General features: G+C 36.0%; 1 protein-coding gene and 1 pseudogene across 3 annotated transcripts in view; one reads left to right on the top strand and one right to left on the bottom strand.

The window, feature by feature from the left end:
- The window catches only part of FRS2 (fibroblast growth factor receptor substrate 2), a 113200-nt gene that overhangs the window by 59067 nt on the left and 27846 nt on the right, over nt 1–26287 (top strand). The window contains exons 1-2 of one of the 3 annotated variants that reach the window (XM_039245636.1): nt 11801–11840; nt 24471–24574. The exons of 1 other annotated variant lie outside the window; for it this stretch is intronic. The gene's annotated coding sequence lies outside the window, so the exon portion shown is untranslated. Of the gene's footprint in view, nt 1–11800; nt 11841–24470; nt 24575–26287 lie in introns of those variants that run through there. One more of the 3 variants, XM_039245634.1, reaches the window with a different exon arrangement.
- Nucleotides 14616–15685, bottom strand: LOC120240799 (annotated as a pseudogene).

The following is a 26287-nucleotide window of genomic DNA, read 5'->3' as shown; positions in this document are numbered from 1 at the left end:
AATGTTAATAGTTCCCCAAATGAATGATGTGTCCTTTGCAATTGTACTTATATTTTGGGCACTTTTAATTTCAGAATTATTTGAAAGTCCCACAAATATGTTGTCTGTTTGGTCCATTTCTCCCCTCCCCCCCCCTTTAAAATATAGTTCTTACTCTTCCAAAGGGAGATATTATCTTAATATATTATGTTTCTTCCCTGAAGCATCCAAAGATAGGTTCTGGCATTTGGTAAAAAATAACGATTCAAGGAGCAGTGGGAATTGTCCAACTAACAAGTTCACTTACCTGAAACACCATTTAGATTTTACCATGGACATTGTTGCTAATATTTGAAATGAGATATAGCCACATATATTGATATAAACACCTACCGAATGAACATGAAATTTTTTTTTAATCCTTGTTAACAAATCCTGACAATAACATGTTGATCTTTAATGCAGGTATAAATATGTAATATCTTTAAGGTGTGAAGTCATTGGACATTGGCAGCTCCGTATTACATTAACAGCATATTCTTAATCAGATAGTCTGCTTGCTCTGACATAGTTTCTGTTTAATTGATTAATTTATAAAATATGGAGAGAAATTAAAAGATTAAAGTAATTTGAGTCTTGAATTCAACTGGTTATTCTCATGGTATACCTTGATAACTTTTGATGGCATTCTCTCAACTAAAAGCTTTATAGTTTTTTGCTTTTCACATTTAATCCTCAAATCTCCTAGTAATTGATTTTTGTGAGAAGTATGGGATATCAATTCACTTTTTCCATATAGATAATTGGTTATCTCAACATTATTTATTGAAATTGTTCATTTCTTCCCTGATATGTGAAACTTCTATCTCACAAATCAAGTTTTCTTATGTAGGTAGTTTTATTTCTGTACTCTCTCTCCTCTATCCTTGGTCTTTTTATCTACCTCTGAATTATTACTGTACTGTCTTAGATACCTCAGATACTCAAAGTTTTGTTTCTTGTTCACGACTTCAAAAGGAATGCTTTCAAATTTCACCATTTAAAATGATACTTGTAATTTTATTAAAAGATGGTCTTTACCAAATTAAAGAAGTTTCATTCTGTTCTTCCTTGGCTAGGACTCTTGTTTTGTTTATCTCTTTGTTTTAAATCATGAATAGATGTTATATTGAAAGGCTTTCGTAAAACTTCAGTGATGATTAAATTTTTTCTCCTTAGTCTATTAATGTAGTCAGTTACATTGATTTTCAGAGTAGGTTAACTAAGTATTCCTGGGATAAACTCAATTTAGTCAAGTATGGATTATCTTTTTTCATAAATTATTGGATCTGGTTTGCTTACATTTTGTTTGGGATTTTTACATTAGTGTTCATGAGTCAGATTGGCTTTTAATTTTGTTTTCTTATATTATCCCAGTTCGATGTTCAACCTATTGCTCATTCATTCATTCATTCATTCAGTGCATGCGGAGGAGGGACAGGGAGGGACACACTGGCAGTGCGGAGCCTGATGCAGAGCTTGAACTCATGAATCACGAGATCATGACCTGAGCAGAAATCAAGACTTGGACTTTTAACTGACTGAGCCACCCAGGCACCCATAACATACCTCTTTTTTTTTTTTTTTAAATGTTAGTTGTGGTAAATACACCTATCATGAAGTTTACCATCGTATCCACTTTTAAGTGTACAGTTTAGTAGTGTTAGGTATATTCACATTATTGAATATGACTTTTTCATCTTGCAAAACTGAGACTCCATACCCATTAACCACTCTTCATCTACCCTTCCCATCTCCCTGGCAACCACCATTCTACTTTCTATTTTTATGAGTTTGACTGCTTTAGATACCTCATATAAGTGAAATCATACCGTATTTGTCTTTTTGTGCCTGGCTTTTCACTTAGCATAATGTTGTAGGATGTATCAAGATTTTCTTTTTAAGGCCGAATAATACACCACTGTATGTATAAACATTTTGTTACCCGTTTATCTGTCAATGGACAAGTGTGTTGCTTCCACCTTCTGGCTGTTGTGAATAATGCTGCTATGAATATACAGTGTACAGATAGATGTCTCTTCTACACCCTTCTTTCAATTCTTTTGGATATAGACCCAGAAATGGTATTGTTGATAGTATGGTAATTTTATTTTTAGTTTTTTGAGGAACTGCAGTCCTATTTTTCATAGCAGCCACACCATTTACTTTCCTACCAGCAATACGCAAGTGTTCCAATTTCTCCATATCCTTGCCAACACTTATTTTCTGTTTTTGTTTTTAATAGTAGCCATCCTAATGGTTGTGAAGTAATAGCTCATTGTGGTTTTGATTTGCATTTCCTTAATGACTAGTGATGTTGACTATCTTTTCATATGCCATTTGACCATTTGTATATTTTCTCTGGAGAAATGTCTGTCTGAAGTCCTTTGTCCATTTTTTATTCAGGTTACTTTAATAGTTATTGTTGTTGCTTTATATATTCTTTATATATGTTCTAGATATATATATATATGTATGTATGTATATATTCTTTATATATTCTAGATATTAACACTCTTACCAGATATATGATTGGTACATATTTTCTCCTGTTCCATAGGTTGTCTTTTCAAGCTGTTAATTGTTTTCTTTAATGTACAGAAGTTTTTAATTTTGATATAGTTCAGTTCATCTCTTTTTTCTTTTGTTGCTTGTGGTTTTGGTGTCATAGCCTAGAAATTACTGCCAAATCCAATGTCATTAGGATTTACCTGAGTTTTGTTGTAAGAGTATTATACTTTTAGGTCTTATATTTAGATCTTTATTCTGAGTTAATTTTTATATAAAGTGTAAGGTGAGGGTCCAAGTTCTTTCTTCTGCATGTGGATATCTAGTTTTCTCAGCACCATTTCTTGATTTTCGTAGTGGGAAGATTTTGAATTGAAGCTGTTTGATTTTTTAATAATTGTTTTTCTGTTTACATTCTCTTTCTTGTTTTTAAATGGCCAACTGATGTTTTGCCCTTTAAAAGTTGATATGTAGCAGCGTCTGGGTGGCTCAGTTAAGCGTCTGGCTTCAGCTCAGGTCATGATCTCACTGCTCGTGAATTCGAGCCCTGAGTCGGGCTGTGTGCTGACAGCTCAGAGCCTGGATCCTGCTTTGGATTATATGTGTCTGCCTCTCTGCCCTCTCCCGCTTATACTCTGTCGCTTTCTTTCAAAAATAAATAGACATTAACATTTTTTTAAAAAACTGAAAATAAAAGTTAATATGTAATACACATATAAAATTCACTCCTTTAAAATATAAAATTCAGGTTTAAAAATATTCCCCAAATTGTATACCCATCTCCATTATCTAATTCTAGATCATTTTCATTGTCCCTGAAAGAAACCCTGTAGCCATTAGCAGTCACTTTCTGTTCTCCCCCTCCATCCCTGACAACCAGTTATCTACTTTGTCTATAGATTTGTATATTCTGGGTATTTCCTATAAGTAGAATATGTATAACATGTGACCTTTTTTGTCTATCATCTTTGACTTAATGTAGTGTTTTCAAAGTTTATTCACATTGTAGCTAGTTTCCAAACTGTTCTGTGGACCTTTGTGGGTCCCTGAGACCAAGGAGGTCAAAACTATTTTCTTAATATAGATTTCTTTTGTCTCTTCCACTTGTTGACATTTGCAGTGATGCTGAAAAAGCAGTGATGAGTATAACTGCCTACACCTTAGCACAAATTAAGGCAGTGGTACCAAACTGATAGATTTTTTTTCATTGCCGTGCATTCATAGTTTTGTGTTTTTTAAATCCAGTTCCATTTAAGAATGTCCTTGATGAAGCAGTAAAAATATTAATTTCATTAGGTCTTCACTTTGAGTACTTGTCCTTTAAAAATATTTTTTGTGACAGAATGTGAAGGATTCATAAAGCATTCCTTTTGTGTACTGAAGCATGATAGTGATCTTCAGAAAAAGTACTTGCTCAATTGAGTTATGAGCTGAATTAGCTGCTTTTTTCTAGAACACTTTTTTTTTTCTTGAAAGAACAGGATAGGCAAACTTTGATTACTTGAACTTATGTATTTGACATTTGTTTTTCTCAAAAATGAACTAAGTGGGCCTAACACTTCAAGAAAAACAACTGTATTTGTAGCCAGTGATTTAAAAAAATTAAACTTCCAAGTGAAACTTAGAATTTTGGAAAACTTGTATCTAGGGCACCTGGGTGGCTCAGTTGGTAAAGTATTTGACTTTGGCTCGGGTCATGATATCCTCACGGTTTGTGAGTTTGAGCCCCACGTCTGGCTCTGTGCTGACAGCTCAGAGCTTGGAGCCTGCTTCAGATTCTGTGTCTTCCTCTCTCTGCCCAAGAGATAGTTGTATAACCATTTCCATTATCTAATTCTAGATCATTTTCATTGTCCCTGAAAGAAGCCCTGTACCCATTAGCAGTCACTTTCTATTCTCCCCCTCCATCCCTCCATCCCTGGGGGCTTCCATTCTGTTTTCTCTCAAAAATGAATAAACGTTAGAACAATTTAAAGAAAAAAATTTTGGAAAACTTGTATCTGACACTGGGAACTTGATAGCTTCCTAGATACTTAAAGACTTTTCTTGGTGCACCTGAGTGGTGGCTCAGCTGGTTAAACATCCATCTTTGACTTAGGTCATAATCTCATGATTCGTGAGCTCAAGCCCCGCCTTAGGTGAGCATGAGCTCCCACTTCAGGTGAGCCCCGCTTCTCTCTCCCTCTCTTGGTCTGTCTCTCTGCCCCTTCTAGGATTCTCTCTCTCTCCTTCTCTTTGCCCCTTTCTCACTTGCTCCCTCTCTCTCTCTCAAAAATCAATCAGTAAACAAAAATAAAAATAAGAAAGGCTTTTCTTGTGAAGTAGGTAATGTTAATAAAGAATATGATTTTCTTTCCTTTCATATTGCATTCTGAATTGTTTCCGTTTGGAATACCTGCATAATTCAGTGAATCAATATTTTCCATATCATCAATGTATAATGATATGAAATCACATATGGGTAAAAGATCCATTGAAAGTGCTAGGTAAACCAATTAATTTTAATGTAATAGAAGGTGAAAGTTCATTGATATGGTTTTAGAAACCATAGTGTAACTAGACTTCAGGAAGCTACCATTTGTTAAGTTCAGGTATAGAATCAGGAGTATCAACAGTTATTTGAAATAATTATTGAAATATTCACTTTCCCAACTATATATCTGCATGAGGCTAGATTTCCTTCATATACTTATATACTTTAACCAAAATAGCATATCGCAGAATCAATTATAAGAATCCAGCTGTCATCTATAAAGTGAGACGTTAAAGATATTTGCAAAAATATGTTGCTTTTCTTATCAAGTTTTTAAAGTTTGTTTTCCCATACAGATATTATTTATGTTAACACATCATAGGCTTATTATTCTTTCAATAAATTGATAAATATATTAAACATTTTTGAGATTTAATATCTAATTTGGGAAATATCAATAGGTAACCCAGTTGAAGAAAAGCTTTTTGAAAAATTCTCAAATAATATTTAAAAAACATTTTTAAGTGTTTACTTTTGAGAGAGAGAGAGACAAGAGACATGAGTGGGGGAGGGGCAGAGAGAGAGGGAGACACAGAGAATCCAAAGCAGGCTCCAGGCTCTGAACTGTCAGCACAGAGCCTGATGCAGGGCTCAAACTCACAGACCATGAGATCATGACCTGAGCTGAAGTCAGACGCTTAGCCAGTTGAGCCACCCAGGCACCCCTCAAATTTTTAAAAGTGTAAAAGGATCCTGCAGCCAAATAGTTGATGAACTGATTGTTGACCTGCAGAAATCATAGTGATATTTCATTTTTATTTCTGACATTATGGATTTGTCCTCCTTTCCTTTTTCAAAAAAAAAGTGGTATCCCAGTTTTATATTTTAAAAAATTTAGTCTCCTTTATATTTTCAGGTTATTTTCATAATAAATCTGTTAAATGATTATAAATATACCTATAATTGCATTAAACTAATTTAAAACTCCATAGACCTAGTATAGTGTATTCATGAATGTATTTCTATATTTCATTATGCAAATTACCCCCAAATACCATAAAATTCAGTTAAAAACAGGCTGTCCTGGAAGCAATGAGATCCTAGTATTAAGAATACACCTGGTTCCCAGATCTTGGTTTCTAATAAGTTCTCTACTAAAAGGAACCAGGGCTCCTTAGAGAAATGGTGGATTCAAGAACTGGGGCAAGAAATATGTAGATCAACCTAGAACATCTTGTAGTGCCAAAAAGCAATAAAGTACTTAAACAAACAATAATGGGACTATGTCAAAAGGAATAGGAGCCAACTGAAAGAACTCCCATTGGTCAATGGTAGAATAATTTGAGCAAGAAAAGAAGTGTAAAGTTATGTTGGATTATAACCAAAAGTATAAAATAAGTACCCATGGCTCCATATGGTATAAATAAATTGTTGAATAAATGAATGAATGAATGAATGATGAGGCACATCTCCTGTGCAGATTAACTCCAAATAATTTGTGTTGATACTCCCATCTTCATCAAGGTGGAACATTACTCTCCACTCCTTGAGTGTGGGCTGTGCATAATGACTTCCTTTTAATAAGAGTATACTAATGAGAGGAGATTGAGAGGAGTAACTACAGTGAAAAAGTCTTATGGACACGACCTCAGCCAGGTCAGGAGTGGTAAGTCAGTTTGACAGTATGTTTGAAAGAATATGCTGTGATGAAAAGACATCACACGTAATGGCAGTCTAATCATGAGAAAAACAGCAGAGAAATCTCACTAGAGGGACATTCTACAAAATATTTGACCTGTATTTCCCCAAATTGTCAAGGTCATCAAAAACAAGGAATATCTGAGAAACGGTAGCCAAAAGGAGCCTTAAGGGATATAACTAAATATAATATGGTATCCTGAATAAGATCCTGTAACCAAAAAAAGCATATTATGTAAAAACTAAGGAAATATGAATAAAGTATGGATTTTAGGTAACAATTATATATCTATATTTATTAATTGTAACAAATGTACCATACTAACGTAAGATGTTATTAATATGTAACACCTGGTATGGAGTCTTTGGGAACTCTGTATTCTCAATTTTTCTCCAAATCTGAAACTGTTTTAAAAAATAAGATTTATTTTTAAAAAACCCAATGAGTCCCTCAAGTATGTTTTTAAACCCAGAAATCATGTACTTCACAACTTTTGCCAGATTTTTTGCTCATGTTCACTCTTAAATACATATTACTCCTGGAGCAACCCAAGTTTAGAAAAATCTAGTAAAAGAGCAGTTTGCTTGAGGGTATTGCATAATTGATTCTTATAAACAGACCCAACATTTATTATGTTGTATTTAATTTAATGCCAACTGAAGGCCTACTCACAAATGGTAGAAAGTTGTATTTATTATGGTCTTAAGTCCTTTGGTATCATATTAAATTTTTAATCTTCAAGCCAGTCAAATTTTTTGTTAAAAACTACAGATAATATCTTTGAATCTATAATTTGTTACTTAAGAGTCCTTTCTTATTCTTTGATATAATCTTACCACGTTTTTAATTAAGGCACTTGAATGGTGATTTGGTTACATTTTTATTACTAAAGCAAGTGTCACTTGGGCCATATATCAGTAAAACAATTTATTGCCTCCAACCCACCTATTTTCTTGTTGGGGGTGGGGTGGGGTGGAGAAGCATATACTGGATATTTTCCCCTAATAGACATACTAGTTTTGACAAAATAAACATATTAATTTGTAGCATTTTAATTAAAACCTGAAAATGTGCATGGTAACAAGCCCAATTTTAAACAATTGCAGCTCTATCAATAGGAGGAACAAAGCCTTACTTAGTTAGCTTAACCTTTGGTCTATTTATAGATGTAAGAAGAAAAGGTGAGTTCTCTTGTCCTTTGGATTTTTAAGTAGATTTTTGAGTGAGCTAGTGTAAAGAAAAAAAATATTTGAAGAAGCTAAGTTAATAGCTAAGTCATTTCACTGGCCTGTGATGTTCCAAACTCATGCTTTCCACTTATGTAATCATACTCCTCTTATAAGCAGAAATTAACTACCAAATAACAAGACCAAAGAAATACTAAATAGTTAGACCAAAAATACTAGCATTGGAATTGCGTATTATGGGTAATTCAGGTATTATTCAAAGAAAATATTAATATTTGGCATCTTTTAAGGTTAAAAAATAAAAGAGCTTAGGGAAAGGTTTAGGATCAGAAATCCAACATAAATCTAGAAGCCTATTCACCTTCACCCAGGTCTGTGCCAAGACTGTAAAACTTCAAGGAGTGACAAAGCTTGGAGGAAATAATACAGATTGGATAATGACTTTTAGGCAGTTGACTTGCCCAGTTAGACTCTTTGGGCATCACATCATTTATAACAACTGCAACTCAAATGAGCCTTTGAATTCATGTAGTACGAAAAGGAGGACACTTGGTGCCACTTGCATTTTCTGAGTATACTTGCTCATTTTGACAGCCACTTCTAAGAGAAATTTTGTGGCACCATATGCTAAATTTTTAAGTTTATTTGTTTGGAGAGAGAGAGAGAGCACAAATATGAGTAGACGAGGGGCAGAGGGAGAGAGAGAAAATGATTCCCAAGCAGGTTATGTTCAGCAGAGAGCCCAATGCAGGGCTCCATCCCACGACTGTGAGATCACAGCCTGAGCAGATGTCAAGAGTTGGACGCTTAACCACTGGGCCAGGCAAGCATCCCCCCATATGCTAAATTGTAGAGCATTTTTTGTAAAGGTACCTGGCTGGCTCAGGCTGTAGAACATGTGACTCTTGATCTCAGGGTTGTGAGTTTGAGCCCCGCACTGGGCATAGAGATTACTTAAAGCATGTTTTCATGAAATAACTGTCAGTGTTCAGACCAATAAGTAATACACTTTGAGCTCCACTTTAAAAAGTAATCTTTATATATTAAGTCACATATGTTAATTAGTAAAAATGTAAGGTTATTTGGTTGTAGTTTTATTCATATGTTTTTATGTTGAAATTCAGGGGCAAAATTTATCAGTTCATCATGTTGCAGTTTTGAAACATTAGTACCTATTTATTCATTCATCTCAGTCCTACTGAGCATTTAATATGTGTCTGGCACTGTCTGGACACTGGGCATATAGCAGTGAAGAAAACAAAAGTCTTGGCCCCGTCCCCCACCATGGAGTTTACATTTTGTGGTGGCTAAGGAGGAGAAAAACAGAGAATCCAAAAAAAGTCAATATGTAGCATGCACGTTGGTACTAAGTCATTCAAGAATATAGCACTATAAGAAGAAAAGGGCGTTAGAGGTTTATTTATTTTATATAAGGTGCTCAGGGAAGTCCTCTAATATAAAGACCTGAAGCAAGTGATAGGAGCAAGGGTGTTTGTTGGAAGAGTGTTTCAGATAGGACAAAAGTTGCAAAGGCCCTGAGGTAGGAATATGCTTTGTGTCTTAAGAAACAAGCCGAGGCCAGTGTGGCTGGAGCAGATGTGGAGAGGGAGAGTTAGTTAGTACGTGAGATCAGTATTGGAGCTGGAATGGCAGGAAACAATAGTAAAATATGTAAGATCTTGTAGTCCAGGCCATTAAAAAGCCTTTAATTTTTACTTTCAGTGGAATGGGGGAGACATACAAGATTTTTGTCAGGGAAAGTTGTGAGCGACTGAAATGGGCAAAAAAATGATAAGTGGGTCTTTATCTTGCTCATCCATTGGGTTTATCTCTTTTTCATTTTCTTTGAGTTACTTTACAATTCTGTAACTTGTGGAAAACTGCGAAAAATGTAGAAGTATAAATTAATTGTCTGGTGGAATACGATTGATTATTGCCCTGTGAATATAACCGTTTTACATCTGTTTGTAAGCTCACGCCAGAAATCCCTGTTCTCTGTCTGAGTGTGGTTCTTGAAATTTTTATTTGAACCAATTTTAACATTTTAACGACCGTTTATTAATTAACGACTTTATCTTTGACATATGTTTACTTTGTTTATGAGAGTCATGATTTTTCACCATTAAAAAATTTCAGTAACACTTTTGATAGAATTAAGCTGGTTGCTGTTTAGAAAAGACTGGAGCAGGACAGGAGTAGAGGCAGAGATCAATTAGAAGCCTTTTGTAAAAATTCAGACAAGATATGATGGTAGCTTGAACCAGAGAATTAGTGGTGGGGATGGTAAGCAGTGGTTGAAATTGGGATGTATTTTGAAGATAGATCTGAAAGGATTGATGGATTGGATATGGGATGTGAGAGTGGGGTGTCAAGGATGACTATAAGATTTGGGGGTATTAATAAAATTTAGTAAAGTTAAAATTCTAAAAATTAGTAAAAAACAAATTCTTTTCCCTTTTGATCATTTTTACCTTGGTAATTTTTATTTTCTGTTCTTAGGAATTTAGTTAGTTTGAGTAGGAAATCTAAAAGCTGACGACCATGACTCATTTCTCAGAGTATTTTCTATAGTGGTTAGAATGCAGTATATAATTACTGTATTGGAAACATCAGTAGCAATGTATCGGTTGGGGATTCTGGCAGGAAATGGGACACTGACAAGTTTAATACAAAAGAATTCAGTGAAGGGGTTATTTGCAGAGTGTAAGCAGGTTCAAGGAAAGGAGCAAGTAATGATGAAGCTGTTACCACGTCTAGGTCTTGAAAGGAATCGGGGAGAAAGTGTTTACCTGAACCAGCAAGAGCCATACTTACTGGAGAGGGTTGTCTGATTGAGGCCATGTGAAAAGCTTTCGCAGGGAATGGAGCCACAGCCAACCCAGTTTGTTGGTGCTCCATGCAGGTACTGGCCTGCACAAAGAGAGGGAGTGGCCTGGAGGGTCAAATGGAGTATAGTCAGCATTGCATATAACTTTTAAACTCTGCCATAAAAACAAGTAAGCAAACAAACTGATGTGCCTGGGCTTTAGAAAAGAAGAAAAGAAAGAACATACTTCTTGAGTAGTAAAAGTTATTTTAAAAAATTATTTTTAATATATGTTTATTTCTATGAGAGAGAGAGAGAGAGAAGGGGGAGAGGGGTAGAGAGTGCGAGAGGCTCAGAATCCCAAGCAGGCTCTGGGCTCTGAGCTGTCAACACAGAGCCTGACATAGGGCTCAAACTCATGAACCATGAGATCATGACTTGAGCCAGAGTTGGACGTTCAGCTGAGCCACCCAGGCGCACCAGTAATAGAAGTTATAAAAACTCAGTTGGGGAGATTTTAATGACATTAAACAGGATTCTTACAGCCAAAAATCAACTATAAAATTTGGTTAAACCTTAAAAGGTTTTTTTAAAAGTTTATTTATTTATTTTGAGAGAGGCAGAGTGAGTGGGGGAGGGGTAGAGAGAGCAGGACACAGAGAATCCTAAGCAGGCTCCATGGCTGCCAGCCCAGAGCCCCAATGCAGGGCTCAAGTCCTTGAAACTGTGAGATCACGACCTGAGTTGAAACCAAGAGTCAGATGCTTAACCAACTGAGCCACTCAGGTGCCCTTGGATTTTTGTTTTTGTTTTTTAAAGATTTTATTTTTTAAGATAATCTTTATGTTCTCAACATGGGGCTCAAATCCACAGCCCTGAGATCAAGAGTCTCATGTTCTACCAACTTAGCCAACCAGGTGTCCCTCAATTTTTTTTTTTAATTGAGGCAAGTTGGTATATAGTATATTAGTTTTAGGTGTACAACATAATTGATATTTGTATACACTACAATGTTATCACCACAGTGAATTTGGTTTCCATCTGTCACCATGTTAATATGCTGTATCATGTTGATTGATTTGCAGATTTTAGCCATCTTTGCATTGTTGGAATAAATCCCGCTTGACTATGATACATGATCCTTTGAAGGTATTGTTGAATTCAGTTTGCTAATATTTTGTTGAGGACTTTTGCATCTGTATTCATTATGGATGTTGGCCTGTAACTTCCTTTTTTTATTGTTTTTGGTTTTGGTACAGCATAATGCTGGCCTTGTAAAATGAGTTTTGAAGCATTCTTTCCTCTTAAGCTTTTAGGGGGCCTGAAAATAGTAAGTATTAAATCTAATTTGAATGTTTGGTAGAATTTACCAGTGAAGTCTAGTCCTGTACTTTTGTTTGTTGGAAGGTTTTCAATTACTGATTCAATCTTCTTACTAGTAATTGGTCTATTCAGATATGTCTTTATGATTTCGTCTTGGAAGTTGTGTTTCTAAAATTATCCATTTCTTCTGTGTTATCCAGTTTGTTGGTTTATAATTGTCCCTAGTAGTCTCTTATGATCCTTTGTATTTTTGTAGTATGTATTGTAACTTCTCTTTCTTTTCTGTTTTTATTTTAGCCGTCTCTTTTTCTTGGTAACCCTAAGTAAAGGTTTGTGTATCTTTTCAAAGAACTAGCTCTTAATTTCATTGATCTTTTCTTTTTTCTTTCTTTTTTTTTTTTAATATTTTTTAATGTTTTATTTATTTCTAGGAGAGAGAGAGAGAGAGACAGCGTGAGCAGGGGAGGGTCAGAGAGAGAGGGAGTCACAGACTGAAACAGGCTCCAGGCTCTGAGCTGGCAGTCAGCACAGAGCCCGACGCGGGGCTCGAACCCACGAACTGCGAGATCATGACCCAAGCGAAAGTCGGACGCTTAACCGACTAAGCCACCCAGGCGCCCCTTCATTGATCTTTTCTATTGTCTTTTTTTTTTTAGTCTCTAGTCCATTTATTTCCACTTTGATATTTATTATTATTTCCTTCTACCAACTTTGAGCTTTGTTCTTCTTCTTTTTTTCTAGTTCCTTGAGGTATAACATTAGATGGATATTTCTTTTGTTTCCTGAAGTAGGCCTGTATCATTTCAGAGTTTCGTGTTAGAACTGTTTCTGCTGCATCCCATAAATTTTAGATGGTTGAATTTCTATTTTCATTTGTCTCAAGATATTTTTTAATTTTTTCCTTGATGTCTTCATTGACCCATTGGCTTTCGAGTAGCATGTTGTTTTATTGTCACAAATTTGTGATTTTTCCAGTTTTCTTCTTAACTAATTTCTAGTTTTATACCATGTAGCTGAAAAAGATGTTTGATATTACTTCAGTCTTCTTAAATTTGTTACGATTAGTTTTGTGGCCCAACATGTGATCTGTCTTAGAGAATGTTCCTTGTGCACTTGAGAAGAATGTGTATTCTGCTGCTTTTGAGTGGAATGTTCTGTGTGTATCTATTAAGTCCATCTGGTCTAATGTGTCATTTAAGGGCTGTATTTCCTTTATTTTCTGTCTGGATGATCTATCCATTGATACAAGTGGGATATTAAATTACCCTACTAATACTGAGTTGCTGTCAATTTCTGTCTTTAGGCTTGTTAATATTTTCTCTTTATGTTTAGGTGCTCCTATGCTAGTCCATGAATATTTATAAATGTTACATGCTGTTGTTGGATTGATTTCTATTATTATGTAATACTCTTGTCTTTTATTATGCTTTTTGTTTTGAAGTCTATTTTGTTTGATAGGAGAATGGCCACACCAGCCTTCTTTTTGTTCTCATTTGCATGGAATATCTTTTTCCATCCCATCATGTTTAGATCTGAAGTGAGTCTCTTGTGGGCAACATATAGATAAGTCTTTTAAAAATACATCTATTTAGCCATTCTTTGTCTTATGATTGGAGAATTTAGTTATTTTAAAGTAATTTTTGGGGCACCTGGGTGGCTCAGTCATTTAGGTGTCTGAGTCTTGATTCAGCTTCCGTCATAATCTCATGGTTCATGGGAATGGAGCTCCATGTCAGGCTCCTTGCTGACAGTGTGGAGTCTGCTTGGGATTCTTTCTCAGCCTTTCCCTCGCTTACGTGCTTGGACGCAGGTGCACACACATACACACACTCTCTCTCTAAATAAACTTAAAAAAGTAAAGTATTACTATTTTCTTGAAATAATGAGAAACTTTTTTTCTATATCAGACAAGAGCACAGCTAAGTAATCCAACTCTATTGCGGCATGATAAATCTCATCCCTTCACTGCATCGTAAGATTTAAATACATCTGCACAAGGGTGTAAGGTGTAAGGTTGCTGTTGTCCTGCCAAGTGCTTCCAGTCCCTTCCCAGGTCCTAATGCCATAGTGGTGGTCCCAATATTTTTATCGAAATAAATCATGTTTAAATAATAAAACATTTAAAAAGACCAGTCAAAATGCCTCAGTAACCATATATCCAACTCAGACTTCATCTGTTTAAATGTTCTGTTTGTCTCTTGCTAATAGACCTTTATTTCCCTCAAACTAAATAATAAGTCTTCCATACTGAACTATCTTCCTTGCTCAGTTAATCCAAGGAAAAAACCTCAAATGATTGGTACAGAAAAATGTGGGGGTTAACACACCCTTTTAATATGGTTTTACATATTTTGAAGGTTTAAAAAGTATTTAAAAATTCTAATTCCTGGTAGGAAAACATTATCTGAATGAATACCCTAATGGCAAACCACTGTAAGATGTTTGAGTTGCGTGTGGGGCAGAGCGGTAGGAATTCCCTTCATAGGCCCCCAGCTGTCTCTATGAGAAGGTCAGAGGTGCACCCGTTTTTATTACTGTGAAATTCGCTAGGTGATCTAAGTTGCTTTTCTTTCAGCAGGGGCTTTATTTGTCAGAAGGGCATTATGCTTGACTTCTAAATTTGGCTGACAAAAATTTACTGAGGAGATTCATAACCTTTGGGTTGCTCTGATATTTTGACCTATTTGTGGGGTTCCAGGGCCATATCCTGGAAGGCCACCATAACTTCTAGATCCTGCATGGCCATGAGAACCTCTAGATCACTTAGAATTTCCTTAAGCCCAGGCATTCCTGCCATTCCAGACATTCCTTCAGAAAAATTACCTGGCATGGCTCCCCAGGAAAGCAACCTGGGAAATAAAGCTCTGGCTTCTTCCTACCTCTGGGTGCTCTCATGGTTGACTTCTTAACCCTTTCTGTTCTTTCTTTGATCTCTTGCTCTTCGTGTTTTCACTCATACTTTATCTGATGTTCAGCAGTTTTCGTGGTCCTTGGTTGAACTTCTTTCAAAAGCATTGCGCTAGCATCTTCATCTTAATCCAGTTTAAAAAGCAGGAGCAAGGTCATGTGCTGCTGCTTCCCAGTCGCCCAGAAGTCTGTGATTTCTGTCACCACTTGTAAGGCTGAGCTGAATCAGGATTTATTTCAATAGCTCTGTCACAGCCTTCGACGTGGCAGCATTCGGCTTCTGTAATTTGATGAAGACACTGGCTCTTTTGGCAGGCACAGTACCCACATAGCACTCAGCTGGATGGCGTGTGTGAACGAGTAAGTGGCTTTCTCTAGTTCAGTGTCGTTTAGGGCTTCAGTGGCAGCCACTTTTTAATCATTTGCTTGATTCATCCTTTTCTCGGTTATCTCTACATTTTCGTCTTCCATTTCTTGAGAGGCATCAGTATCTGGTTCAATCACACCTTCATTGTCAATTCTAGATCACTTTTCCTGACTTGATGGTTCATCCATCTTTATGTTTTCCTTAGCTTTCTTACTGTGTTTTTTTCTTCCTTCATATTATGTTTTGATTTAGTTTTATGAGTAGCAGGTAGTATTTTACCCCTGATTGTCTCCACCCACTCCATCAGGAAGCACATGTCCTCAGTGTGCAGAACACTCAGATCCTGTTTATACATTTTCACGCAGGAACAAAGCTCGCTCACTTTGTGGGGGTCCATGGTCTATAGGTGTGGCTAAGGTTGGGCACAGACTTTTTCACTTTTCAGGGAGAGGCTCTGGTCTGTGAGATCCCTCCTTATTGTGGGTGGTGGTAGTGGGGGTTGAGGAGGTAAGACCATGTTTCTGCCTCACTTACCTATCTTGATGTGGCACTTTTATCCCTTGTGGAAGGAGCTGTTCAAATAGCAAGTTTTCAGTTCTTCTTGAGTGGGAATTATTTCATATGTAGCTGTAGATTCTTTGTGTCAATGGGAGGAAGTAAGTTCAGGCTCTTCCTATGCCACCATCTTGGATCACCTCCTAAAAGTTTTTATTTCATACTAAGTGTTTTACTTTGTTCTCACAAGGTTAGGGGCACCTGGGCGGCTCAGTCAGTAAGCATCTGACTTATTTCAGGTCATGATCTCTCAGTTCATGAGTTCAAGGCCTGTGTCGGGCTCTGTGCTGACAGCGCAGAGCCTGGAGCCTGCTTTATCTCTGTCTCCCTCTCTGCCCCTCCTTTGCTTGAGATCTATCTGTCTCTCTTTCAAAAATAAATATTAAAAAAATAGATATGTAATGGACTCACAAGGTTAATGATGCCTTTCTCTTTTTTATGTGTTTTACTTAGAATTAATTGAATATGATTTTTAAAACTCCACGGAGTCATTACTTTATATTTCTAAATATATAAGAGCTTTTTTGTTGTATCAGTCCCTTTATTCCTTTTATGTAAGTATTTCAGATTTAGTTTAGTCCTTGAATATTACTTCAATTGAAAGAAAGCTCAAAGTCATCTCATCAACTCCTTGACCAGTATTGTTATCTACTGAACATTGCCAGTGACTGGGAACTCAGTTCTTTGTTAGGTGAAGTCTGTTTTATTCTCGCCAACTTCTTACATTTTGGTTCGTATTGTTTGGTTCAGTTTCTGTTTCAGGAGCAAGTCAAGTCCATTACTCCATGAAACAGAAATTGAAGATAGCTGACTGTTTCTGCTCAGCTTTTCCTTAGTGCTCAATAGTCTTTTCTTTAGATTAGCTTTCCATGGTTTTTGCAGTCTTCCTAATGAGGCACTTTTTCTTACCCCATCTCACCTTGAGTCATGATCTTCCCTAGGCTTCTGTATAGCATACTGTTGGAGATTTTCTTTTGGGTTCTTGGACAGTGCCAATCCAGCCTCTTTTGTGGACTTCTCTTCTTCTGCATTTCCCTCTCATAGTGGTATTTCTGAGTTTTTGTAGGTTTTACTTTTCTTCTCACTGGGCAGTCTCATTTTGTCCCATGCCTTGCATCCATAAGATGACCCAGGTTTATATCTCCAACTCATATCTCTTTTCCACGTCCATACCTGTATTTCTGGTTGCCTGTTGGCCATCTCCACTTGGAAATCTCACAGGCATCACAGTGGTTTCAAAACTGAGTTTATCTACTTCTCTAAACCTGTGTCCATTTTGTGTTCCCTAGTTCAGTGAATGTACTGTTACCTGAATGAAAATGTGGACGCATTCCTTGAATCTTGCTTTCCTTCCCAGTGGAACCAATTATCAAGTATTACTGATGCTAACATTTATATTTTGCTCTAATCTAGCTTCCTCTGTTTTCATTGTTTGTTACTGGAATTCAGGACAACCCCCAACCCCAATTGTTATTACTGCAACAGCCTCCAAAACTGTAACAACCATATGAGGTAGGTAGTGGTGGTGTTTTGAATTATGAGAAACATAGATTCAGAGAGGTTAAATAAGAATTCAGAATTCTGGGGGAGCTTGGATGGCTCAGTTGATGTAAGCATCCAACTCTTGATCTCCACTTGGGTTGTGATCTCATGGTTTGTGAGATTGAGTCCTGTGTTGGACTCCACTGACAGCATAGAATCTGCTTGGGTTTCTCTCTCTCCCTCTCTGCCCCTCCCTATCTGGCTCTCTTTCTCAAAAAATAAACTAAAACAAAAACAAAAAAAAGCAGATTTCTGTTGCCTTAAAGCCCATGATGTTTTCATTTTATCATGCTGCCTTGCTGGCATTATCAGAGATTGATACTGCCTTCTGCTGGAGGATTTAGAATGCTAAAAACAAAGCCTTTTATTTTAGATTCTGATGTGGTGTTTTAAAATACATTAAGACAGTAGAGTTATAAGACAGAGTCTAAATAAACAGGCAAATAAATAAATAAATGTAGGCCATTTATCAATTATATGAGAATTAAAGTCTTGCTTTACTTGCATTCTGCCTTATATTTAGCAGGGTTCATAGTTTCAGAGAATTCAGATTTTGAATTTGCATGTGAAAAAAATTTTTTTAGATTTATTTATTTTAGAGAGTGAGTGAGCACAAACTGGGAAGGGGCAGAGAGAAGGAGAGAGGGAGACAGAGAATGTGAAGCAGGCTCCAGGCTCCCAGCTATCAGCACAGAGCCTTATGCAGGGCTCAAACCCACAAACCTGTGAGATCATGACCTGAGCTGAAGTCAGATACTCAACTGACTGAGTCGCCCAGGTGCCCTGCATGTGGAAAAATTTTAAGGCTTGACAAGAATGTTGTATATACATAATTTTATGAGACTAGTATTCTTTGTAGCTAACTGTTGAATTAATTAAGTTCACAGACTTTTATATATATATATTTTTTATGTTTGATTTAAAGCAAGAGCATGAACACAAGTCAGGGAGGGGCAGGAAGAGCGGACAGAGAGGATCTGAAGTGCTCTGTGCTGACAGCAGAGACCCTGATAAGGAGCTTGAGCTCATGACCTGTGAGATCATGACTTGAGCTGAAGTCAGATGCTTAACTGACCGAACACCCATGTGCTCCCGGGTTTCTTTTTAAAAAAGGAGTTAACGTAGATAGCTTTTTAGCCAGGTACTAGTGAAAAAATGTTGTGAAAGTGAGATAGAATAAAACATCTTAGAAATTCTCACTGTTTTTGGGATGCATAGGTGGCCCAGTCGGCTTGGGATTCTCTCTCTTCCACTCTCTCTGTCCTTTCCCAGCTCAAGCACTCTCTCTCAAAATAGATAAGTAGGTAGGTAGGTAGGTAGGTAGATATTCTCACTGTTTTCTGTAGACATTTGCTTTCTCCACATTTGCCTTTAAAAAAGGAAGAAAGAAATATTCTCATCATTGCTTTAAGATTATATTTTATTATAAGTTGTCCTTAGAGGGAATATCCCCAGTGATCTTAGCTGTACTTTTGAATATAGCTCTTTGGAATTACCTTCACCTTTGTTGATTGATATCCTGAATTTAAAATCAAGGTAGAACCGAAGGAAAACAAACCATGAAAGCTCTAGGGAAAAAGTGCATATTGTCTTTGTTAAAATGGTAGACAGGGAAACTAAAAATTCTAAATTTGGCTTCCAGTAAATTTTGATTAATTTTTTCACTTCATTTCCCTCTTTGAAGAATGAAAAAATGGTTCCCAGCAGTCTGCACTGAAAGATTATTCTCTAGACAAATATTTATCAAGGCTCAAAAGAACATTGGGTTTTGGACACTTTGAAATCCTGTCACTTGATTATAACTGTCTTCTAGCATCTGGGAAAGAGCAAAGAAAAGATATTTTAACATACTTCCCTTATTGTTATTTGTAGTAAGTTGATAGTTTTCTTTGACTGTACACTACATTGATTCTAAGAGACTTTTTTCCAATTTTATTCACTGAAATTCATGTGTACCTTAAAATCAGTGGCATGTCATGGTTCAGTTGGCAAATTTTTTCTTAGTGGTATATAAAATACCAGCTTTAAAATCAATTGTGTCTTAGCTTTGATGAAAAATAGTGTATATCTCCATTTTTATTTGAAATGACAGCAACAGCAGTAATAATATAGTGGCCTTCATACCTGAGGATCACTTTTTTGGTGGCCTCTAAATTGCTGTTGTAAAGCTCATGAAGTAAAGGCCATGTATTTTAACATAGAATATTCCTCTGAATATAGGGCTGTATTTTGCACCTAATGGGCTTTGTTATCTGATTATAGATTCAAAGTAAGGATTCAAGAGTAAAAAAAAAAAAATGCACATACATGTTTTAAGTGACGGTTCTAGGACCTGCTATACTATCAACTGAGAACGAGGGTGACCATAAACAAAGTAAGAATTAAAAAATTTAAAAAAAAAAAACTGATGCAAAGTGCAGAACTGGCCACATAGTGCTTGCTGTTTTGGTAGGGATAGACAGTCTGATACAGGTAAATCACTCTGATTACAGCTTTGAAGAAACTTTGTCAGAATGCAGTCTGATTCCACTGGCACTTCCTCTGAGGGACAAAATGTATTTTAATTTTTTAATTTTTCATTTCGATTGGGAGACATTTGGTATTGATTAATTTTCTCTTTCTATTGCTTAATGGAGTTCTAGAACATAAACATCTGAAATAGGTTTTGATTGTGTAATCCCAGTGATCTCTAGATCCTGATCCTTCTACTCACGTTGCTAATGGCACTGGAGTGACATTTTTAGGCCTTAGGGCAAAGGATCGGGCATAGGTTGTAGGAAGGTGCAAGAGAAGGAAGAAGTAGAGGAGAAATACCTAAAGACCACACCAGGTTACTGAAGAATGTTTCTAGAAGCTCTCAGTGGGTAGTTGTGTACCAGACGTCCAACTGCTTTTTTTTTTTAAGAATTTTTTTTTTTTTTAAGAAATCTCTACATTCATGGTGGGCCTTGAACTCATAGCCCTGAGATCAAGAGTCTCATGCTCCACCAATTGAGTCAGGAAGGTGCCCCCAGCTGCGTTATTTTTGTTGGAATAAACCCAAGCTGTGTATCTCCATAAATTCTTAGTATTGTGGGGGCCCTTCGGGACATTCCCCTAAGACATGTGAATTCTGAGCACAGCTTTGCTGGCTGTGAGCACCTTTAGCCTCAGAGTGGATGTTAAGTTCTGTGTATTGGCAGGTTTCCAACATTTACTAATTAGGTTATGCCTACTTAAATACTCCTGGCAGTTTCCCCTGGCCACTGCATTCTCCACACTCTGCCCTAACCTGTTTTGTATATAGTCTGCCTTTGGGCTCTGCTGAGACATTTATAGTTTTTCTTTCAGAAGAAGTCTTTAATACAAGTATTGATTTGTATATTCTTTAGTCAGTAATTTATTGTTGATTATAAAAGTAATTCACACTGTAGAAAATATAAAGAGAAAAATGTGCTTTTCATCGTACCATCAGTGAACCAAATGTTAATATTTTAGTGTGTTTTAGTGGAGTCTTTTTTTCTGTGTATATTTTGTGTACATGTGGGAGAGAGAAAAATAAGTGTGAATGTTATTTTTTTAAATGAGAAGCCTCTTATATTTGCTGCTGGGCACAAGGAGTAATTTTTAAAATAATTTTTTTTTCCTGGAACAATTTTAGAATCACAGAAAAGTTGAAAATATACTGCAGAGATTCTCATATACCCTTTACCTGGCTTTCCCTGATGTTGAGAGAGAGAGAGAGAGAGAGAGAGAGAGAGAGAGAGAGAGAGAGAATCCCAAGCAGGCTCCACACTGTCAGCACAGAGCCTGATGCAGGGCTCGAACTCAGAAACCATGAGATCATGACCTGAGGTAAAATCAAGAGTTGGATGCTTAACCAGCTGAGCCACCCAGGCACCCCTTCCCTAATGTTAATCTTATATAGTTACTGTGACACATATTTCAAAACTAATAAATCAACACTGGCACAATGCTATTAACTACAGACTTTATTTGGATTTCCCCAGTTTATCCACAAATGTCCTTTTTCTGTTCCAGAATTCAATCCAGGATACCATATTGCATTTTAAAAGAACAGATCTGTTCTTTTTTTCCTGCTTAACTTTATACAATTTTTTTTTTTTTTTTTTTTTTTGGTCATTAAACCATGCTTATTAATGGCCCCATAAATGGATAGATGTACTCTGATGAAAATATTTCTGGTTAACTTTGTTGGGGGGGCACATTTTGGGAGGTTGGGAGGTAACACATATATCAACCATTTTTATTAGTGGTGTATTTGAATCAGGTAATTTTATTATAATAGTAATTTTGAATGCATTGCTCTAAAAGTGGAAAATAAATAATCAAGTTTATTTTCCTTTGAGATTATGTTTAACAGCATTTAGATTGAGTTAAATGCAGAACTGATGAGCTATTCATGACACAGTTTTGAGGGTTATTTAGAGTTGCTTGGCATTTGGCTAGCCTTACTTTAAGTAGATTGTATGTATACATTCTGTGTATACACACAGTCACTATTTAAGCTTTTAATAGGAGTCTCATACTAGCATGATACCCATCTGTATTTGGAAATACAGATTTATGGTATATTCCACTTATATATTCAGTTTTTTAAATTACCATGCTATTTTCTTTTCATTAATGTTTATTTAGTTCTAGGTTATATTTCCTTTTCATTAATGTTTATTTAGTTCTAGGTTAAGCATATAATATAAAAAGCGAAGATGCCTAGAGATTTTCTTCCATGTGTTGTATTGTTTAATGGATGTTTATAGTTTGATTGATAACTGAGTAAGTTGTATATTTCACATGAAGTTTGAAGTTAGAGTGGGTTGCATTTAGTGTTTTGTTGTTTTAAAGAATAAAGGCAAATGCTTTTTTTTTTTTTTTTTTAAAGAAGTATTAGGGGTAGCCTACTAAGCAAAATTCTGTAAAATTGATACTTAGGTTTTATCTCTTACTGTTGCTCAGTTTAGTAAAACCTCATAGGTTAAATGTTTATTATGCTAGAGTTCGATCTAGGCTAGTGGACGACTGTCTATTATTAAATTTATAAGCTAGCAGTTTATTATGAGGGTTAAGCTATCATTTGTTAATTTGACACAGTTGGAGAAATTAATACATAGAAATAACTGAGTTGAAGAATCCGAACATGGAATTTTGTTACACAATACTTACGGAAAATTGAATGCACCGTCTCCATTAGATCAAGTATAGTTATTCCAATTTTCAGGCATTTCTGGAGAATGCCTGTACTTTCTTACTGGTATCTTACATGTCTGCTTACTGTGGTGCAGCCTGTGGATTTTTAGTGAAGAGAGCTATGTGACCTCTCCTAGACAATGTCCGTCACTTTGATGTTACTGGAGGATGGTATTTGATTTCCTTGTACATATTTTTATATTGCAATATAAAGTACTCAACTAAAGATTTGAGAGTTCCCAAGGTTGATGGTATTTTTTCCTGTGATTGAAGATGCTGGGCTTGTTGCCCCTGGTACTGATTCACATTATTGACTTAGCTAGAGCGGAGTGACTCATCTTCTGGGTTTGCACGTCAGTAGTTGTGTTTTTATATATTAGGTCAGAGATTACGGACACTCAGACTTAATTGTATAAATTTCATCACCAGTGTTTCTAGTTATAAGTACACTCCAAAGTTATAGATGATTTCAGGATTGAATTATGACCAGTATAATTGAAGGTAGAGTGGTGTATTATATAATCTTCCATTTTAATTTCTCTTGTTTTATTTTTAGCAAGCCATTTTAGTACCATTTTCTCAGTATGTGCTAAGTACACACACAATTATTGATAGATAGTTAGGTACTAAATATATAGCTATAGATGCTTTTATTTCATTCATAAAATGCATGATTGAAAGTGACTTTTTCAAATTCAGTGTGAAATATGAGGTCAAAGTGGGTAACTTTTTTTTTAGGTCTGGAAGAAGTATCTGAACTTTAGGTCATCATTCTCCAGTGACACTCACTGTAGACAGGTCCAGATGCTGTTAGGAGAATAGTTATGTTTATAGATGGATGCGGTGACTGGTAGGTTAGACTTTGGGCATCACAGAAAGTAAAACATTACTGACTGTATTCTTAGGAATTACAAGTTCTCCTTGTATGTACTCTAGATTTTCTGCCTCTATAGGATGGTAGTTTGGTTAAGAGTGGCATCTTTCAGATTATAAGGGAAAATGTGAACTGTGAAAGTGCAAACTGGCCCCTCAGGAAATGACACGAGCCTACATTCCCACCTATCTTAATATTTCCCCTTGCACACCCTACCTTCCAGCTAAGAAATTACTTACTGCATCTGGAGCAGGCATGTCCTTTTAGACTTCTGTGCCTTTGCATGTACTCTTCTTGATCTGGATTGCCTGTGCCCTAGCAAACTCCCCTCCGTCTTTCAGGACTCGACTTAGAGGTTACCTTTCCCAGGAGGCCTCCAGTCACTTGTCTTTGCTCTGAGTTAAATGTTCTGATGACACTGGCGTGTGGGCTTGCAACTTATTTTTTCATTTTCTTGTCTGTTTCCCTTACTAAAAAGTAAGCTCCTTAAAATCAGGGAACATGTCTGTATTGAACTCAGTGCCTGGCAAAGAATTGGTGCTCAGGAAGTACTTGTTGAATGCTTCAGTGTGAAGATGGAGAAAAGGATGAACTCATTTGATAGCTGTTTACAAACCATTGTTATCTACTAAGTAATTTTTTGCTAGCTTAAGTCAAGCAACTCTAAAATAAGGAAATGTTGGGGTGCCTGGGTGAATCAGTTGGTTAAGCTTCCAACTTCGGCTCAGGTCATGCATGATCTTACAGTTTATGAGTTCGAGCCCCGCATCAGGCTCTGTGCTGCCAGCTCAGAGCCTGGAGCCTGTTTCAGATTCTGTGTCTCTCTCTCTCTCTGCCCCTTCCCCACTTGCACTCTGTCTGTCTCTCAAAAATAAATAAACATTAAAAAAATTTTAAGTAAGGAAATGTTACCTTGTTAATATTTTAGATTTATTCACAGGAAAATGAATTGATAACAATTTAAATATACATAAGTCTGTGCTTTCTTTTTATTGATCATCCTGGTTTTACTTATCTCTTACAGAGAAAACAGAAATGAGAGGAATCTGGTTTAAATTGCAGTACCAGGAATTTAGATTAGACAAAAAGAGTTTCCAGAAAATAAAGTACCAGATATTGAAGTGATTTGTAAGTAATGTAATTAATTTTTGAAGAATTTTTAAAAGAAAAATTTTTTGAAAAGTTTGAAAAGGAGCAGGGGGTGGGGGGAGGGTTAGAGGGTTCTGAATTGCAAAGTGGTTCACCACCATAGCCCCTCGTAAAATAAAAAAACCTAAAGGAAGAAAAATCTATTTAGGAATATGCAGATATAACCATAGTCATGGATAGAAGCTTAAAAGATAGTTGGGTACTTTCTGGGTTTGTGTGTTCAAGTGTACTTTAAATTCTCAGCTACAAAGGAAACTGTTGCAGGTGTCCTTACTTTTCACAGAATGACTCTGGTTTTGGTGACTGACAAAATAAACTGAGAAATCTCTCCCCTTAGCTTATTTCTTGTTTGTTTTTTAACTCTTCCTTAGAATAATATAAGTAATAAAAATTCCTTAGTGGTATTAAGAATAAGCAGAAAACTAACATGAATCGATTAAAAAAAAAAAATCTTCTTAGTAGTTTAAAAATAACCAGACCACGGACACAAAGAACAAGGTTTTTGAACGCCATTCTCCTGATTGTTTTAGTATAATTAAATGTGGAGTTAGCTGTGCCCCAAATTTAGAGTTATATTGCTGTGCTTCTAACTATAGATATTCTGTCCTGGCTACATGTGAACAGAACTACTGTAGTATAAGCCAAATTCACCCACAGTGCTAGTGAACTGAAAGAGCAAATATACCTTCCTAAGCACCAAATTTATAATCACACTCATGAATAGAGTTCAGTGTTCTCTTTGCTTGTCATTCTGCAAGAATCATATTGGAATAATTTAGGACAGCTTTACTAAATTTATTAATGTAACTCTTGTTATGAGGATAGTGCTTAAGTTCTAGGCTTCTGTGCTTACAGAGCAAAAGGCTCCTTTGTAATACAGGAGATTTTTTACCTGTAGTGGTGATATAATAATTCCTTGTCTTTTTAAACACTATATATTTTTCTGAATGTTTTTATAGCTAGAATTTATTTGGTTTTCACAATAACTCTGTGAAATAGGTGTCCTAATCTTAAAAATGAGGAAACCTAGGCACAGAGAGGTTGACTGAGTGCCATTTAAAACATTGTTTTAAAATAAATTATAGTTATTATTTCAGTGGCTAACATCTACTAATTGCTTACTATATACTAGACACTGTTTTAAGTTTTTATATATATATTAAGTAATAGGATCTTGGGCTTTGGAGTCAGATTCGGATTTATTTCTGGATCTTCTTATCAGCTATTGACTTGGGAAAGCTATACCTAACTTCTTGAAGCCTTGGTTTCCTCATTTGGAACACAGAAATAATGATAGCACCTACCTCATAGGGTGGTTGTGTAGGTTGAGATAATCCAGATGAACCTATGTCTAGCATATAGTGACAACTTTAACATCAGTTTGCTATAAAAGAGTAAAGTGTTGGTAGATAATAATTTGTAACTTCTTGATAATTTTCCTGGGGTAAAATCATTGTATTCTTCTTAAGTGTGGAATCATAGTTGATCTGATACGAGATACGTGTTTTACAAAGTAACATCCATGTTATTGCAAGATTATGGCTCCATATAGTGTCTATAACTATCTCTTTCCTCTCACTACCTACAAATCACCTTTTGGTTCTAAGCCCTTCTACTACTGGGAAGAAGCCAAAGACAGCTAAAAAGTCATGGAGAGTCTCTAAGGCAGTCATGTTTCAGAGTCAAAGGGAG

The sequence above is a fragment of the Hyaena hyaena genome, unplaced genomic scaffold (assembly GCF_003009895.1).
Source record: "Hyaena hyaena isolate Hyena2069 unplaced genomic scaffold, ASM300989v1 scaffold_262, whole genome shotgun sequence".
Lineage (NCBI taxonomy): Eukaryota > Metazoa > Chordata > Mammalia > Carnivora > Hyaenidae > Hyaena > Hyaena hyaena.
This window is presented reverse-complemented; position numbering and strand designations above follow the sequence as displayed.